A 17,747-nucleotide genomic window follows, 5' to 3' on the forward strand; every position below is an offset into this window, starting at 1 on the left:
CACGTTCGTTTGGTGCACCTCGAGCAGAGCAGCGCCTTCAATTAAAACCCATTTCAACAAAATAAAAAGACACTTAATCTTGGATCCAAAATAACTCGGGAATGGCAGCAGCACCGCCCAGCCCAGGGGCATTTCCAAGGCAAATCCAACGTGCTGATACCCTCCCATGAAATGCATTTCTGAGAAATTGCTGGCAATTCCCTGCTGGAGTTTCCAGCAGTGCCTGTGAACGGCTCCTCTCAGTGGGCACCTCCTCAGGGTCACCTCTGGTGCCACCCAGAACCTTCCAGAGTTTGTGCAAAGGGTGGTGTTTGTCCTATAACCTAAACACAGGTTGAATTCCCCTGCTCTTTTCCGGTTTTCCTCTTTTCTTTCCTTGTTTTTTTTGGGTTTTTTTGGGGGTTTTTTTGGTTTTTTTTTTTTGTTCTGTTTTTTATTAATTCTTGTTTGTGAACCAGTGCATTCTGCTGTCGGCATGGAAAAGTCCTCGTTTTTCTCTAATAAATCCAAGGAGAAATGACCCCTAATTTTAAGACCAGGATGTCTCAGGAACCTTCACATGCTTTGACTTGACCTGGGAAAATGCAAGCCCTGATTTCCAGTTCATCCCTTCCCTTTGCACCTGCCCTTCTGTGAGCTCCGGGAATATTGTGGGAGGTATCCAGTGACATCTCTGTGCTTCAGGGAGCTGCATTCCCTGTGGATTCTCTGCAGGATCATCCCCATTACACCTGGAGCAGTCCCTGGGGTCTCAGGAGTGGGGAGAGACCCGAGTGCAGCCTCCTTCTCCAGCAATGGTCAATGAGCTCTCCGTGCCCTCACCTTGGGGTGGTCACCTGGCCCTGGTGTCCTGCACCCCAGCAGAGCTGCAGGAACCCCTGAGGAGCCTCTGGGATTGTCAGATTTTAGAGTGAGTCAGACCCAAACATAGCTTTTGGGGATGCAACTCTGGATTTCATCACTGAGCTGCTCAAAATCCTTCCCTGCATCCACACACATTTTTTCATTGTTCTGTGCTATACAACCTGCGGCCTTTTAGGGCCTGACTTCCAGAAAGGCTGAGCATCCAGGGCTCCTGCTTATCTTGAAGCCACACAAATCCCCTCTGGATGTGGCAGCAGCTCCAGCTCCACGGATCTCTGGGGTCACCACGATGCTGCCTCGCTGCCCAAAGCTCTGAACTTTGTTTTAAAGAGGTTGAACAGTGCCTGTCTTGGCCCCACAGGCAAGGTCCTCCTCACAGGCAAGCTCAAGCTCCTCACTCACTACCAGGAGGGCATAAAAAAGTATTTAAAGAGAATTTATTCTTGCCGAGCAACAATAGCAATAGTTAATCTCTTATATTAAAACCTTTAATGACTTTGGGGACTTATGAAACCATCAGAGCCTGTTTAATGAGGGCCTGCTCTGGCCCACACTTTTCAAAGCTGAAATCTTTAATAGAGCAGAAAAGAAATTCACAATTTGGAGGGGGGGTGGGACTGTACAGAAATTTATGGAGCTGTTTGGTTTGCAGGACTCCTGTTCCTGCTGGGCAGTGCTCTGATGATGTATTAGGGGAACCTGTCAGCAGGGCCATGGAGCTTCATGATGCATTACAGCAATAAGTCGTTTGTAATACATCATCTGCAGCAGCTGCTGGCCCGCATTGGAGCCTCAAACCAAAATTAGGCAAGGATTTCAGCATGCACCAAAGCTGTTTTCTTCCTTTCTGCCTTTCCCTCCCTGTCTCCAGGTCCTTCTCTCCCGCTTGCTCCCGACCTCACCCTGCCAATAGCAATTTGCTGGTAATTTATTCATCCTGGCTCTCCCATGGAAATTCCTTTTTGGTGGAACCAATGGAGCACAATGCTCGGCTCCCCGGGCAGGAGGATGAGGGTGGCTGCAGGGGATGAGAGGTGTAATCCCTTCAGACTGCAGCCAGCTCTGACAGGGACCAGCACATGTTTGAGGGGGCACAGCTCAGCTTTGGGGTGCAGGGCAATGGAGGGCCTGGTCTGCCGTCACTAACTAAGAATTAGTAGTTAAGCCCCTCTTGAGCTGCACCCTGATTTTATTTCTGCTATATTTTTCTATTAACAATGTTAGAAATTCTCACTAATCCATGGAAACACCCAAAATAACTTCATAAACTGAGCCAATGCAATGATTGATCTCAGGAGTTTTTAGTAAAAGGCTCCCTCAGCTTCCTCACCTCTGCTCAAAAGCTGGCCAGGTTCTGGTGCAGACGCAGGCAGGGAAATGAATCGCTGGAGTGTCCAGGTAGCATCCCAATAATCCCATTCCCACCTTTCCAAGCTTTTTCTGCCTATTCTGCTCCACTTGGCCTTTACACATGAGGCAAGCAGACCTCTGGAAGTTCATCAAACACCCTGAACCCCTTCTTAATTTTTTTTTTTTTTTCCAGCCTTGAAAACTCATTTTGCTCTGTTCCTCTTCTGCTGTTTTCCTTCGAAGGATGAAATGTCTCAGCCCTGGCTCTCACCATTTCCCAAGCTCAAAAGTGGTTGGTGGCACAGCCAGGGTGATGTTTCTATGTGGGATGGAAGGGAAGAACAATTGGGACCAGATGTAGGTGCCTGGCTGTGGGATTAGGACTTGCCCAGAGTTCTCTGCTGTTCTCCTCAGTGGAGCTTGGCTCAGGAGATAATCTAATGTTCAGTGGGGAACTGTTGGGTACACTGTCCATGCACACACACTGCACAGCTTGTTGTGTTTCCAGGGATTGTTTTGATTTTGAACTTTTTTTTTTTTTTTTTGAGCATTTAATGCCCTGCACTTATTAAATCACAGCCCAGCAGAAAGCAAGAGGGAAAAATCACATCCATGGCTTGTTACCATGCATGAGGCATAACCAAGTGCTTGAAATCCCTGAGGGGATTACTCAGGAATCACCAGGCCACCTGGAGTTTCATTATGGCTCTTACAAACAGGCTTTTAGCAAGAAGGATGAGGTGGGGAGGGGAGAGGGGTCTTCTGTTTAAGCCCTGAAAAGAGACGAAGTTCACAGAGCTGAACAATGGCTCAGCCGAGTCAGCTGAGCCCAGGGGCTGGAAAGGATTAATCAGAGCGAGAAATGTCAGCTCAGAACAAAACCTTCAGCAGAGTGGCCAAGCCACAGGGCTCGGCAGAGAGCAGCCTGAGTCACTCCCCAACCACGCAGGACCTTCCCCCCTGCCCAGGCTGGGAGTCAAGGGCTTGCGTTGGAGTGCAGCTCCTCTTTGCTCTGTCACCAGCTGGCCCTCGAGTCCCACCAGGAGGAGAGCCCCTCTCTGGCTCCCAGGTATTTCCAGGCCCCTTGGTTATCCCAGGAATCCTCCTCTGCCACATCTTTGCCTTTTGGTTACCCACAGGATCCAGCATACAGAAGCATTTTTGGTGCATTTTTGGATGGAGGAGGATGTTGCTTTAATCTCTGTGAACATCTTCCTTTAGCTCAAACATTTCTTCAAACAACGAGATGACGCAGCTGATTTCCAAGTGCTTTGTTCTGCTTTTATCTTAATTAAACTCCCCACTTCATGCCACCTTTGTAGATCTCGTGTTATTTATGATCCAAATGTTTCTAACGTACATATTTAGAGGAAAAATTCAAAATATTTTAGAGGAAAAAGCTCAAAATATTAAACCTGTTCACTCTTGAACTCCTCCAGTTCACTCCTTACTTCTTCCCATAAACCCACAATGCCAGGACTTTGGAAGGACATAAGGTAATATTTTGTAATAGTTTGCAAAATTGCAATAAGGAATCTTCTGGCCTGCACTGAGAAAACAAATAACTGGCTACCAGCATTGTCTTGGACGTCATTTTTTGATTAGAGTTAATCCCAGGTGGGGAAGGAATGGATGACACATCTGTGAGAAATGCCGGTGCTGCTTTCAGCCTGGGCAAGAATAATCCAGGGTTTACAGTTTAGGAGTTTATCCGTAGGAATCTATTATATACTGAACTTATAAATACATCCAGGAGCTCTCAGGAGCCCTTAAATAGCCCGTCCCTATCACAAAATGTTTATTTCCAGGAATAAATAAACAAGGAATCCTGGAAGGATAAAAGGGATTGGTGGCACGGAATGCCCTCAGCCACCAGCAGGATAATGCAGGTGGATGAACCTGCAGAGCTGAGGATCCAGAGCTGGCGAGAGCACCCCTGCTCCCTCCGGATCGTTCCTTCAAAACCACGGAGGATTTTCATTCCCTGACACCTGAGGGGAGTGGGGAATCCTGCACAGAGCCTGGGGGATGCTGGATCCCGCTGTGCCTCCGACCTGCAGCACTTCCCCTCCTTGGAAAGGAGCGTCAGGAGTGGGGAACAGCTCACACTGCTCTGTGCTGAGTGACTCCAGCTCCACAGGCTGGAATTCCAACCCAGGGAACCCTAAGGGGACTGAGGCATCCTTTTTCCCTCCAGCTCCACCTTGATCATGTCACAGAGGATGAAAAGAACATCATCAAATATCTTTAGTGCTGGAATTAAAGTCCTTCATCACAAGCTTTCAGCTGGATGCCAGCTTGGAGCTGCTGAAAGAAACCCAAGCTAAAATTCTCCTTCTGCATTTGTTCTGTCACTCTGTTAAAAGGGAACAGCTGAACAAATTATCAACATTTTGTGAGGATTAGGAAAATTGATCCAGGCTGACTCACTGCATGCCTCTATAACCCCGAGTCATGGTAAAACCCAGGAAATGAGACTGGGACTGGAAAGGGTGAGAGAATTCTTGTATTTCTGGTGCATCCTCGAATGCCAGATTATTGGACTCGGTTTTCCACTGGCTCTTTACACCCCGGTAGATGTCAGAACATTCTTGCCCCAACCTGACCATTTCTTCTTGAGATGTTTCCCTACAAGTTTTGTTACTCTTTGAAAGCACAACTTCTTAATTCCATTTAAGCCGTGCATGCTAAAGATCAGAAATGGGTCAAAAGTTAAACCATCATTAAGGACCAAGTGTTACCAAATGGTATTCCATCCAAAGCCATGGATGATAAGAACTTTTAGCCCTGTCAGGACACGCTGGGATAGTAAATGAGATCTTTACATTGAACAACTTCAAGGAGAGAGAAAAAGTTCCTGAATATGTGCAAAATAATTCATTAGCACTAAGGAGGGAGCAGGTATTTTCCATATACTTGAAGGAAAGAACATGTGTGCATTCCCAACCCTCAGAGTTAGCTTGCAGGGTTGGAAGGAGTGGTGTTTGTATTTGTATCTTATTCAAACAGGGAATTCTGGCCCAGAATTTTCCATAGGCTCTGTTCCTGCCCTGCCTAGAAGAGATACAGCAGCTCCTACAAGGCTCCTCCAGGTCACAGGGTTACCTTCAGGACAGCCCCAGCTGCTGGAAAAGCCTCACCTCAGTGCCAGCTTTCAATATCAGAGACATTGGTATAATTAGAGAGGACTCTGCCTCCAAAGGTCACTTTGGAGGTGAGAATTTTGGCACAGGGGACCCGAGGCAACAGCCTGAAGCTGTGTCAGGGCAGGGTTAGGTTGGATATTGGGAAAAGGCCCTTCCCTCAGAGGGTTTAGGTTGGATGTTGGGAAAAAATTCCTTCCCCCAGAGGGTGTTTGGGCACAGGGAATGGTCACAGCACCAAACCTGCCAGAGCTCCAGAGGGATTTTGGTGACTCTTGGGGATGGAGCTGTGCAGGGCCAGCAGCTGGACTGGATGATCCTTGAGGATCCCTTCCAACTCAGGACATCCTGGGATTCCATAAAACCTCTGCCGTCGCCTCCTCAGTGGCAGGAGCAGCCAGCGCACCCCTCCTGCCCCATTGCCCGAGGCCAGGCTTTGATTTGAGCCCCGGGGCTGAGTGAACAATCGATAAAAGCCCCGGTCCGTGTCGCCGGGCCGGAGGAAGCCGGGGGAGCATCAGCTGCGTGCCCGCTTTGATCCCCGCCAGCCCCGGCTCCACGAGCCCTTTGTGGGCAGGGATCACCTGTCAGAGAGAATGGCCACAACCCTGCCCTGCCCACGGGAGGCCTTTTGATGCGGCGGGTGTTGATAATTAGGGCCTAATTGAGTGATTAACAGCCCCAGCAGCTCATGCTTTAAGGCCACGTGAGGAGGAGCAGGGGCTGCTCCCAGGTTCGAGCTTTTAGGATGCGTTTTTCCAGCCCCGTCTTCCCCCAGCAGCTCGCTGGATGTTGGCCCCGGGCTGGGATCCTCAGAAATGTGCAGAGCTAGCAAAATCCGGGAAGGTGATTCCCTTTTTTTCTCCTGAGTGCTGTAATCACTTTCCCCGAGCCACTATTGATAATAACTGGGGCAGGAATAGGCTTCCATTTGCCGGCGCTCCACAGGCCATGAAAATCCCTCCAGATAGACTGAACTTAATTAACTGAGCCTATTAAGGCAATATTAAAAGAAGCCTATCTCAGCAGGCTCTCCCAGTGGGGAGACACAGCAGAGCTTTCAATTTAGGACTTATTGCAGAGCTCTCCTGCTGCCCAGCTCCATGGGCTGCCTGGGAGCTGCTTAATCCACGGCTTGGGAGCGGGGAAAGACAGCTGGGAATGGGGGGATATCAAAGCAAATCGACCTGTAATATATTATATGCTCACTTTGTGGCTGGGGGGAAAGCCAGATAAATGGGGAGGTTGTTTGGCACGGAATGAAACAAATGGCAGCGTGGAAATGGTTAAAAGTTGTAAAATAGGACTTAGGGAATCCAAAGAAGCTTTTCCTGAATAATTTTGGCGTGCTGCAGTGCAGTAGTGAGTAGATTCTTACTAAAAATTGTGAAATTCTGCACAAAATCAAAGAAAAGCTGCAGAAAATCAAAGAAAATCTTCCTGCATCTCCTCCTTTCCCTTCCTCCTCCCCCATACATGAGTTAGGGACTAGGTTTGATCCCACTGTTCTTCTCGTGCACTGCTGTCACCATGCAGTGCAGTCAGGAACATCACGACTGGATTACATTCCTGCCTACAGGAGAATAAAGCAAAGGGAAAATGTTGCCTCTGATGGATAAGGAATTCTCTCGTGCAAGCAGAGCTTGAGGAGGCTGCTGAATTGCAAAGCTACAGTAAAAATAACCCAAAAAATATAACAAAATGTGTTGATTTTGCCTTAGTACGACCCCGAAATGGAAATGGCTTGTTGGAACCCTGGGTTTAGAGAATTTAGGTTTCTGGGATATAATTATCTGTAAGTGTAACAATATGGAGGGGTTTGGGTGTGGATTTGTTCCTTCTTCATTTCTCCTTCTTCTTCCCAAATCTGAGTGCTCTGTTATTGGGTCAAAAAATCCTCACTGCGGGTCATGAATAGATAGTTATTGGATTATAAGTAAAAACATACTACTTGGTATTTCATAACTGGTTGATTTGGACTTTAAAAGGCCTTGAAAGTTCGAACTCACAGCCATTTTCCACCCTGTTACCTTGGAGGCATACTCCTGTGCAGCTGTAGTAAAGATAAGAAAATAATAAACTCAATTAGAAGAAAAACCTAGCATCTCCTGCCTTTTAATCCAAGCTCTGAGTAAAACAACTGGAAATTCAAAGACAAAACGAAAACAGAGAAATCAGCAATGGCTTGAGAGGTTAAATGTAACAGTATCATTAGCAATAATTCCTGGGATTTAAAGAGCATCTCCTCAGTTTAAAGGGCTGCACAGCCAACACTGTGTTACCAGTGATTGCATTGAATGGAATGGACAGGGTCGAATCCACGTGGATGAAAACGTTTAGAGCCAGGGGAGTTCTGGTGGCAGCCCAAGGCTCAGCTCTTGACATCAGTGGGCATCCCTGGAAGTGTCCAAAGCCAGGCTGGACAGGGCTTGGAGCCACCTGGGATAGTGAAAGGTGTCCTTGCCCATGGCAGGGGATGGAATAAAATGGGCTTTAAGGTTCCTTCCAACCCAAACCATTCCAAGAACCCTTGATTCTACGATTCAAGTGTTTTTTGGGATGGGAATCTCAGTTTTATTTGTGATGGTTGTAGAAAGAAACCTGAAAATATGACCTGCATTGAATGTATTAATCAGGGGAGGGTGGGAGGGGAAACTTTGCATTGATCCAGTATAAATCCTGGGAGTTTTCACTGAAACAAGTGGTTTGTGTAGGAAGCATGGAAGACTTCTGCCTCCACAGGCTAGATCCATGTTCAGCAAGCACTTCCAGAGCTCCCCAACTCTTAAAATCCCAATTAGAACATCCCCCAAACAATTATTTGCGTGGATAATGCACCAGATGTGTGTTAGCACTGCTGATGTTTTATTTTTAGCCCAAACAAGAAGGGGCTGCAAAGCCTGGGAGCCTTCCCTAATTTATTCCAATAGCTGGATTAAAAATAGAAGATCCTCCTGGAGAATGTCTGCTCAGGGCAGCCGAGGGATAATTGTGTGTGGCTTCAGTTTGTTTGCACAGGAAAACCCGGGGTAACCTGAGAATTCATTACGAGAAAAGCACAGGACTCCTGCCATCCTCTAATGGCCTCTTACAGCCTGAAATGCAAAATTTACAAGGGAAGCCTTCAAAAAATGACAGGAAAATCTGAGAAGATAACAAAACTGGCAGGGAAATTAATAGAAGCCTTGGGTTCTGTAATCCGCAGTGATTAATACCTTCTAGTTCCATGATCCTTGGTTTCCACTGGAATTGATAAACTACCAACTGTGGCTTCTCTGCTTTAAATCAGTACCCCAAAAAATCTTAGTTGGCCTTGCTGGCCTATTTGTCATCTCATTTCCAGCTGAAGGTTAGACAGAATCCTTATGAACTGCAATTTTTTTCCAGTTTTATTGGAATTTCTTGTTTTATTGTCATCGTTATGCCCAGAAGATGATGGCGTGAGCAGCCTTTGGGATGTTAATCCTGTCCAGCACGTGGATAGAGCCAAGAGGTTTAATAATGCTCTAGCCAAATTTTTAGGAATATCCTAAGTCATCAAAGACAACCCTTTAAGTTGTCTTCAAAGTATCAGCATAGGCGCTGAACTTCTTTGCAGATTTGAAAAAGAAAAAAATAAAAATTTGTGGGAAAATCAAACAGCAAAAATGGCAATGATGTCACGGGGCTGCTGAACTGTAAAACGGATTTAAAATGTGTGGTTCTCGTACGGTTTCAACGTGTGCTGCACTGCAAACAGAATTCTCTGCTCTTCCAGGCTCCTCCTTTGTACTGAAAGTATCACGGAATCATGGAATGGGTTGGGTTGAAGGGACCTTAAAGCCCATCCAGTTCCACCCCTGCCATGAGCAGGGACACCTCCCACTGTCCCAGGGTGCTCCCAGTCCCGTCCAACCTGGCCTTGGGCACTGCCAGGGATCCAGAGGCAGCCACAGCTGCTCTGGGAACCTGTGCCAGGGCCTCACTGCCCTCCCAGGGAAGGATTTCTTCCTAATTAATTCCTATTGATGAGTTGCAGTTTGTAGGACAGAGGTTTTTCCAGACCTGGAACACAAACCCCCTGACTCTTCTTCTGCCGGGAATTTCATTTCCCATCAATGCCCCTTGCCCTGCTTTAACCTCCTGTGCTGGATGCAGACATTTATTACATCTATTAAACGTGGTGGGGCTGCTCTCAAGTAGAATCCCTGACCATTCATCATCACGAGCTGAGTTCTGTTTCAATTCTCACTTTTAAATGCGCCGCCACCTTCTTTGGGGAAAGCCAAAAAAACCCCCAAATCTACCACATTTTTGCTCCACGCTCCCATCCTCCATTTAGCTCCAGCCTACTTTCCTTCACACTTGCTTGACATCATGGAAATTTGAAGGATGGCAGTAATTCATGGTGTTGGACGTGGGAGCTGGAGGTGTTTCTGTCCTTAGAGCATGAGATTGCTTTCCCAGTCAATCCCAACGTGCCTGCCAGATCTGCCAACCCCTGAGCTCAGCCTGGAGCTCCAAAGCCATTCCCAAACTCCTGTCCTGCGGAGCTGGCATGGCTTAAACCCTTCCTCTTGAAGTGCTGTCACTCAGTGATATTTAGATCCCTGCTCCCCACTAATTATCCCTCCCAGATCCCTTCCCAGCTCTCTCCTTTGGAAAACCAACGTGTCCCGATGAGCTGCCCTTGTGTAAATACACCTCCCTTTGTAGGAAACAAGCCCCTAATTCAGACCTGTGTTGTGTTTATTTTTGAACATGGTGGGGTTTTTTTTATTTTCTATTTATCAGGGACTGTGCAGCTCGACCTTAGGCTCAACAGGGAAATGTTTATCCAAAGAGTTAACACGGATGAGTAATCCGGGACGCTCCTGCCAGGGCTCGGGGGGTGGGATTCCCGTAAACAGCCAGGCCCTTTGAACTCAGGGCTTTTATTTTATGTCATCCTCCAACCACTAAACCAACACGCCACCGTGGAGGCCGTCCCTGCTCAGCCAAAACGCAGATTAAGCCATGGAAATTGAAGCTGGGAGTATCATTTGGGGGGACCTTGTGTTCATCACCTCATCCTCTGTAATTCGCTCTGTCCTGAGCTCAGCCAGGCATTGTTTGTGCAGTGCAGGGGTTGTTCCAGCCCCAGGAGAGCTGTCCTGGCTCTGTGGAACACCTACAGACAGGGACATGGAGTGGCACAACCAAAGAGGTGAAAAATGAGGGAGAATGGACCATTTGTGTGCAGGGTTCCTTCCCCTGGAAATTTAATCGTGGGCTGGTTGCTCCTTATCTCCCTGCTCCTGGTTTCCCCCTTCCCACTGAGGGAGCAGCTCCTGGGCTGGTGGGATCACTGCTCCCACCCTCCTCAGTAATTGTCCGTACAGATCAGCATTCACCCCTTTATCTGCTGATATCAATTATCTGCCCTGCCACAGAGTCACTTTAACACCGTGATTTAACGAAGCCGTGTTCATTTGTTGCAGGATACACTTACACGTGCCATAAATAACAATAAATACCTGATTTTCAAGCTGACCCTAAAAGCCCAGTTCTGCCCATTTTTAGTGCCGATCACGGACATGGATTTGGGAACTGTATCAGTAAACTCTTGGAGATTTTCTGTGGATGTTATGCAGCTCAAATTCCCCCTCAATATTAAGACCATGCGGAGTTATGAGACTGAGGCATCCAAGAAATAATAGGAATAATGTGGATATTGCATAACCATCCTCTTACACTGGCATGAGTCATTCCTAAAGTGCCCTGTATATCTTTCAGGGTGGATTAAGGATACGAGACAGGAGAACCATGAGGGCTCCTACAACGCTCCACGAAGTCTCCAAAATGGGAAAAAACCTTTTGAAAACAACTCTGAAAAATAACCATTTGTCATCTGCAGTAAATAACTCGGTCACTGGGGAGGTCAAAAGCTAAAGGCTCCCATCCAGGGCTGGGATTAATGACCTGCAAAACACCAGTTTAAAAATAGGCTCTTCTCCCACTTCAAGACAGGCAATAATGAAGCATCTCCTGCCATTCCTTAGCCAGGAATGAAATTCCAGGCAGGAAAATGGGCTTTGCAGTGGATGCACAGGGATGAGTTAAGCAGTGATAGAATGAGCACTGTGTAAATCAAGGCCCAGGGCCACTCCAGCCTGTTCCTTACCTCGTCAGGATGTGGCAGGAAGGTCCAGAGACAGCTGGGAGTCGCTCCCTGTGGCAGGGACAATGGTGAGGGAGGAGGCTGTGATGCCCTCCCTGCCCGTGGGGTGTTGGTGTTGGTCCAGCATCCCATGACAAGTCATAAATGTCCCTGCCCTGCACAAATTTCCACTGCAGAGGGGGAATATTTATGACGAGACTCAAAGGTGCAAGGGGAGGCAGAAACCCAACCTGTCCTGTGCTGGGAGGATCGATGAGGTGACTTAGTCCTTCATGGCCTTGTGTGCTCGTGGACTGGGCTGGGCTGCTCAGAGCCATTTTTCCGAGAATTTGGTGTCTCCCAGTCTGCCAGGTTGGTTTTGCAGTACATTAGGATATTTTTAAAAATAATTAAATTAGACATTACTCTCCTAGATCTGCTTGTTTTGCTTTAAATGGGGCTAGAAGCCATGATTAAAGGGACTATTTCATGCCTCATACAGTAAAAGTGGAGGCAAACTGTGAGTAAAGTTCTAAAGAGACCTCTTGTATTAAAATGACTATAGAATGAAACACGTGCTGCCTTGAATGCCCCTGCAGATGTCTCTGAACTGGGCTGATTGCTCCAGGAATATTAATCCAATAAAACCTGGCTCAAGGTCACTCAGGAGCTGTGAGATGCTATCAAATATTTTGAATTTCTGATCATTTGTAGAAACAGGAATTCCAGTTGACTGACTATCCAGATTCACAGCATTTTCATCAACTGGAGTAGCTGAACCCATCCTTCTGCGAAGTTCTTGTCTCCTTCTTTTTGCTTTGTGTTCCTGTTTCCTTCAACCCAAGCAAAACAAAAATTCAGGTGGGGAAATTTCCAGCAGATTGAGCTCTGCTGTTTCCCTCTCCCGCCCAGCACAGGACAGATGCTCTGATTTTCAGCCTGCAAAGAACAAAGCTTCCTCCGGCTTCTTTATTTTAAACAGGAGAGGCCACCCACAGCTCCAAACATGCCTATGGAGAGGAAAAATAAATGGCTGAGCTCCTGGCCAGACACGGGTGTGCAGAGCGTATCTGAGGAGGAGGAACTGTTTGGAAAAAGCCATTCCCATCCCACCCAGGTGCTGCCATGGATGGGGCTGGGGGCACCAGCAGCTCCCAGCAGTGGGGAATGGCACGGAGAGGGAGCTGGGATGGCAGGGGACCATAAATCAACTCAGCCCAAGGGCAAGTTCAGCAAGCCAGACCTGGACAGATGTTGGAGAAGGGAATTTGGGAAGGTTTCAGCACAGAATTCCAGGTTTTGCTCCACAGGAAGGCAAATCCAGCAGTGCTCCACTGGCTTGTGGCCATAACATCCAGTAAAGACCCCACCACCAGCCTGAACCAGCAGGTTTTTCCCCTAAACCAAAGCAGAGGAGGGTGGTTGGAGCTGCTGCAGGGCTCAGCATGTTTGGCTGGCAGTGGTGCCTTCTCCAGGTGGGTTTGGGTTGGTCATGGGGAGGTGGGAGCACCTTGGGGTGATGCTGAGACACGGGAGGTACCTCCACCTATGGAAACCACTCGTCCTTGAGACAGAAGAAGGAATGAAAATGGAGTGAGGAGCCAAATGTTCATTATTTCCCCCACCTGGCTCTTTTCTGGATGTCCCCTCCCCACCCGGAGCCATGAGCTCTGTGTCTGCCTTGCCGTGTGTCACTCGGAGGGGAATTGTCCCCACGGCAGCTTTGGGACTTGGATTTTACACAAGCATCTTAAAACATGGAGAACGCAGGAGGCGGACGTTGGATCTGGAGGTTTCCCGTGCCTGCTCATGGAAAGAGCCCTCCTAATTCAGCAAGGAACAAGGCTCAGGGCAGGCTCCCTCTGAGGACGGCGCTGGCTTCGCGAGTCCGCTGAAATTTGAGAATCGTTTGAAATTGTGTTTTTTTAAAGGCTGTATTTTCATGCCTCGCTTCTCCACACCGACAGACAAATGGCTTTTCCCTTTCATGGAAAGTTGGGACCTACCTCCAGAAATGTCCTTAAACTCAGGCTGAAGGAGGTAGAGCGGGCAGCACCACATCCCATGGCTGCCTCCACCACCACATCCATCTCTTTGGGTCAATATTCAAGCCTGGATTAAAGTCTGTGTATGAGATTGGAGAGCAAAATTGTACCATTTCTATGTCAGCCTCACTCCAGGCAGGAATTACTCAAAAACATCCAGGTTTTCACTTATTGGGTGTGACTGTCCCTCTCCATGTGATATTTGGAGTGGTTTTAATCTAGCTGGCGGGGAAGGTTTCCTCTAAAGAAGGCCAGACCTGCACTGGGGGAAACCGGTGTGGATCTCAAGAGGGGCAGTGGAGCAGTGTTAAAGCAGGTCAGCTGCAGATGGACCTAAAATCCCTGAGGATGAGTTCATTATCCACCAAAACTGGGTATATTTTGGATTGAGACCGGTTAATAGTGATGGGAAAGGAAGAAAATGAGTACACATCCTGCTTAATTAATCTGACAAATAACGAGCCTGAAACTGCCTTGGAGAAGGGGTTGAAAGGTTCCCAGAGGAGCGTGGGGGTCTGGGGCAGGCTCAGGACGGGCAGCTCATCGAGTTCTGCTCCAGCAGTGCTGTCCCAGTGTTTGTTTTTCCTTTCATTCCTCTCCCTCCCTAGCCCAGTGCTGGATTTCAGGATTTCATCCCTATCCCGAGCTACTGTGGAGTCAGCTGGTGGCCTGGGAGCAGCTCAGTGCCAGGGCTGTTCCCTGGTTTCAGAAAGCTCCTTTTATTTTACCCTCACTGGCAATAATTAATTCCAATGCTTTCATACTGTGCATTATGTTTTTTAAAAAATAAGTACATAAATTCTTGATTAAGATTCATGCCTTGAAAAGTGAACAAATTGAATAAATCGCAATTAAAACCCCATGAAAGTGTGGAGAGTGCAGCTGAGTGGCACTCAGAGGTCTGTGTTATTCACATGAGGCTGTAGCCAGTGTTCAACCCCACATTTCATGTTCATTAATGAAACCCTTAATGCAAACTTTGAGCTGAAGTGGCTCAGTCCCATCAAAACCAGATTTTGGGGCATATTTTCCACCTCAAGTGAGATAAAACTCAGCGAAACCTTGTCCAGCCTGGTTTGAATGTGAGCCCCAGTGAGGGGGTCAAGCAGGGGCGTCGAGTATTAGGAAAAACCAACTCGGAGCTGGAATACAAATAGGGAAAAAATGAATGCTCATTAAAATTGTTCCCTGTATTTCTATATCAGCATTTCCCTGAGCATGCAGTGGAGAAGATAAATTAAAAGAAGATGAATAAAAATCCCTTTGGATTCTGGGGATGTTTCTGCCAGTTCCTGTTTACAGAATGTTTTCCGAAGTCCCACTTCCTTTAGGGCGGAAAGAATTCCTATAGGAAATCATTTGATTTGTTTTCATTTTATTTATTTGCTTACGTTCCACTAACCACAGAGGCTGAAATTCTTTGGGATGCTTGAAAAAAAACCAGGATGTTTCTTCCTCCAGAGTGGCTCCTACTCATCCATTTTCTGTCTCAGATGTCAGAATCATTGGCTAAGGCGTCATGGAGATTGCCCCAGCCAAGGGCTAAACATGAAAATTCAGCTTTAAATCACATCCAAATTCTGCTCAGCTAATGGGACTTCAGATGAATTGGATGTGTCTCCTCACAGCCCCATTTTTGGGGTTTTATTTTTTGTCTTGAAGGTGGCAATGGTGGCACTGAGGCTGACCCAATGAGAGATTCCCTCAAGGAGTTTTATTGAAATATTTTCTTCCTTTTTCTTTTTTATTAGAAAGTGAATGGGTGAGAAAGTTTGCAGAACCAGACTTTGTGATTTCTGGAGGTAAAAGGACCAAGGGAGAAAGCTCATTTTTTTTTAAAGTATCACAAAATATGGAGGTTATGAAGAAAAAAAAAAGAAAGAGGTTGATAGACTTAGCCAGAAAAAAAAAATCAGCATATGGAAATGCGAGTGTATTTTTGGAACCTTCATACAGCTCCGTTTCATCGGAGGGTTATTCACAGAGCCTGAAACCACTCTGGCTCTGAAAAATGCAGAGCTGAGGAGGCATCGGGGTGACCTCGGCTCGGGGCACGGCGGACACGTCGCGCTCTGTGGGGAGCGCCGGGAGCCCTCCAGCATCGCCTGCAGCCACCCAAACCACAGCCAGTTACACCCCACTGCAGCCCACTGCAGCTCCTCGCATCAGGGGCATTTCGGAAGTGCCCTGGCACCACAGATCTGACAATGCCCGAAGCGCAAAATCCAACTGCGGAGTTCATTCCATTTCCATTCAATTCCGCCGTGGCTATCGCAGCAGCTTTGGTTTTATTATTGCTAATTCCAAGCATAATAAATACGCTTCAGGATCTCGGCTGATTTGTTATCATTTTAAACAGGCTGATATCTGCAGCTTTTCATGAATTTTCACAGTAATGTCAATTTCCAATTTCAGCCTTTCTTTTCATATCACTTGAGACGCCCCATCGGTATTAAAATCCAGTCTTTAAAATGTAATAATCACTTTCCCTGCTTCATTAGATATCTCTTAACTCCCTCAGACTTAGGGAATATGGGCAAGATTTGTTTTTTCTTGTCACCTTGTCAATCTGGAAGGTTTTACCAAAGGCAGTTAAAAATCACTGAGCTGAACCACTGAGTTTTATTTGGGTTTCTGAACATTTTCCGTTCCGCTCATACTTTTTTACGAGTTCAGATAATGAAACTTGGTGGTCTCTTTAGAACCATTTCCACTTTTTGTTTGCAGTTTGTAGAAATTTAATATATTTTGGCTCCTGCTAGGAATAATTGATAAGTTATCTAATCAGGAATGGTATCAATGCTGAACCAAACCAAATGCTGACTTTTTTAATCTTTATGTTATCAATCACAGTTGGACTCAATGACCTTGAGGTCTTCTTTAATCTAGATGATTCCGTGGTTCTAAACTCCGGTTGGAGTTTAAATAAAGGATAAAACATGAAATCTTTGGGTGATATTAACTGTGTCATTTACTGAGAGACTCCTCTGATCATAGTGCATTGGTTCCTATTCCTGAATATTTGTTTTTTACTGGATTTTGTGGGGTTGGTGATTTTCCTCTAGTGGAAGTTGTTTATGGAGCCATGGAGTGGGATGGGTTTGTGGAGAGCACCTGGAGCTCTCCAGAATTATGGAGCTGCCTCCTATACACTCCAAACTTCCAGCATACTCTGAATTTTCTCAGTCATAGAGGGTTGGGATGGGCCGGGAGAGGAATTAAATCTTCCTCTCAGGAACAACTCTTAAAAGCTGCACATAAATCCCTCAGAGGGCAGCGACAGGAGAGCGATGTGGGCATTTCCCTTCAGCCTTAAAAGCACTTACAGGAGATCAGAGCCCTGCCCTAAATAAATTCTGTCCCTGATTTATTCCTTGGAGTGCTTATGGGCTATGGGAACACAATCCTCCTACAAATTCCCATGTCCGTCTCTCTTCAGCTTTGGATTCAGGGGGTCTGGATTTTCTTCTCCCTTCCAGTTCAACAACTCACGGAGATTTCACTTAACTCTGTGTCTTGATTTCAAACCCTTTCTTTATCACAGCTGATTTGTCCAGAGTGGTTGGATGGATGATTTATTTTAGTGCTGGGGCAACAGAAATTCTTGGAAGTTTCTGTGTTAATATAGAAAATTAAATTTTTCGTTTTAATTAAATTGTCTCCTCCTGGATGGAATCCTGCTTTGCATCCCAAAGACTTCCCAAAGGAATCATGGTGTCCAGACTCTTCCAAAGATTATCCCCCATCTCTTTGGTCAATGAGTCAGTGATCACAAGGTCTGCTGGAATCACAGCAGTGCCTTCAGGAGGGCGAGGAGGGAGGATCAGATTTAAGGGCTCCAACTCGGCACCAAAACCTGATTAACAAAGATTAAAATGAGAGAAGGTGAAATAAATGCATTATTGGAAATCTGTCCACTGGTTATTGATTAGGAGGGCAGAGCAAAGTGTGTTTTAAACTTATCTTTCTGTCTCTTTATACATTTGGGATGTTTCCAGACCTGGTTTGATTCTGAGTTTCCTCTCTGTGTAACGTTTTTCACATTCAGTTCCCACTGTGGCTTCTCTGGTTTATTGTACTTTTCCAGGGCAGCCCTGTGGACGTGTCCGTGGTGTCCAGCAGTGCCCACATCAGCTGGACCTCACCTGTCCCTGTCCCCACAGCCCCCCTGTGCCCCTGCCCACATTCAGGGGTGGGAGGCAAGGCAGGATTTGGCTCTTGGAGGGT

This window comes from Coloeus monedula (genome assembly GCF_965178545.1).
Source record: "Coloeus monedula genome assembly, chromosome: 19".
In the NCBI taxonomy this organism is placed as follows: domain Eukaryota; kingdom Metazoa; phylum Chordata; class Aves; order Passeriformes; family Corvidae; genus Coloeus; species Coloeus monedula.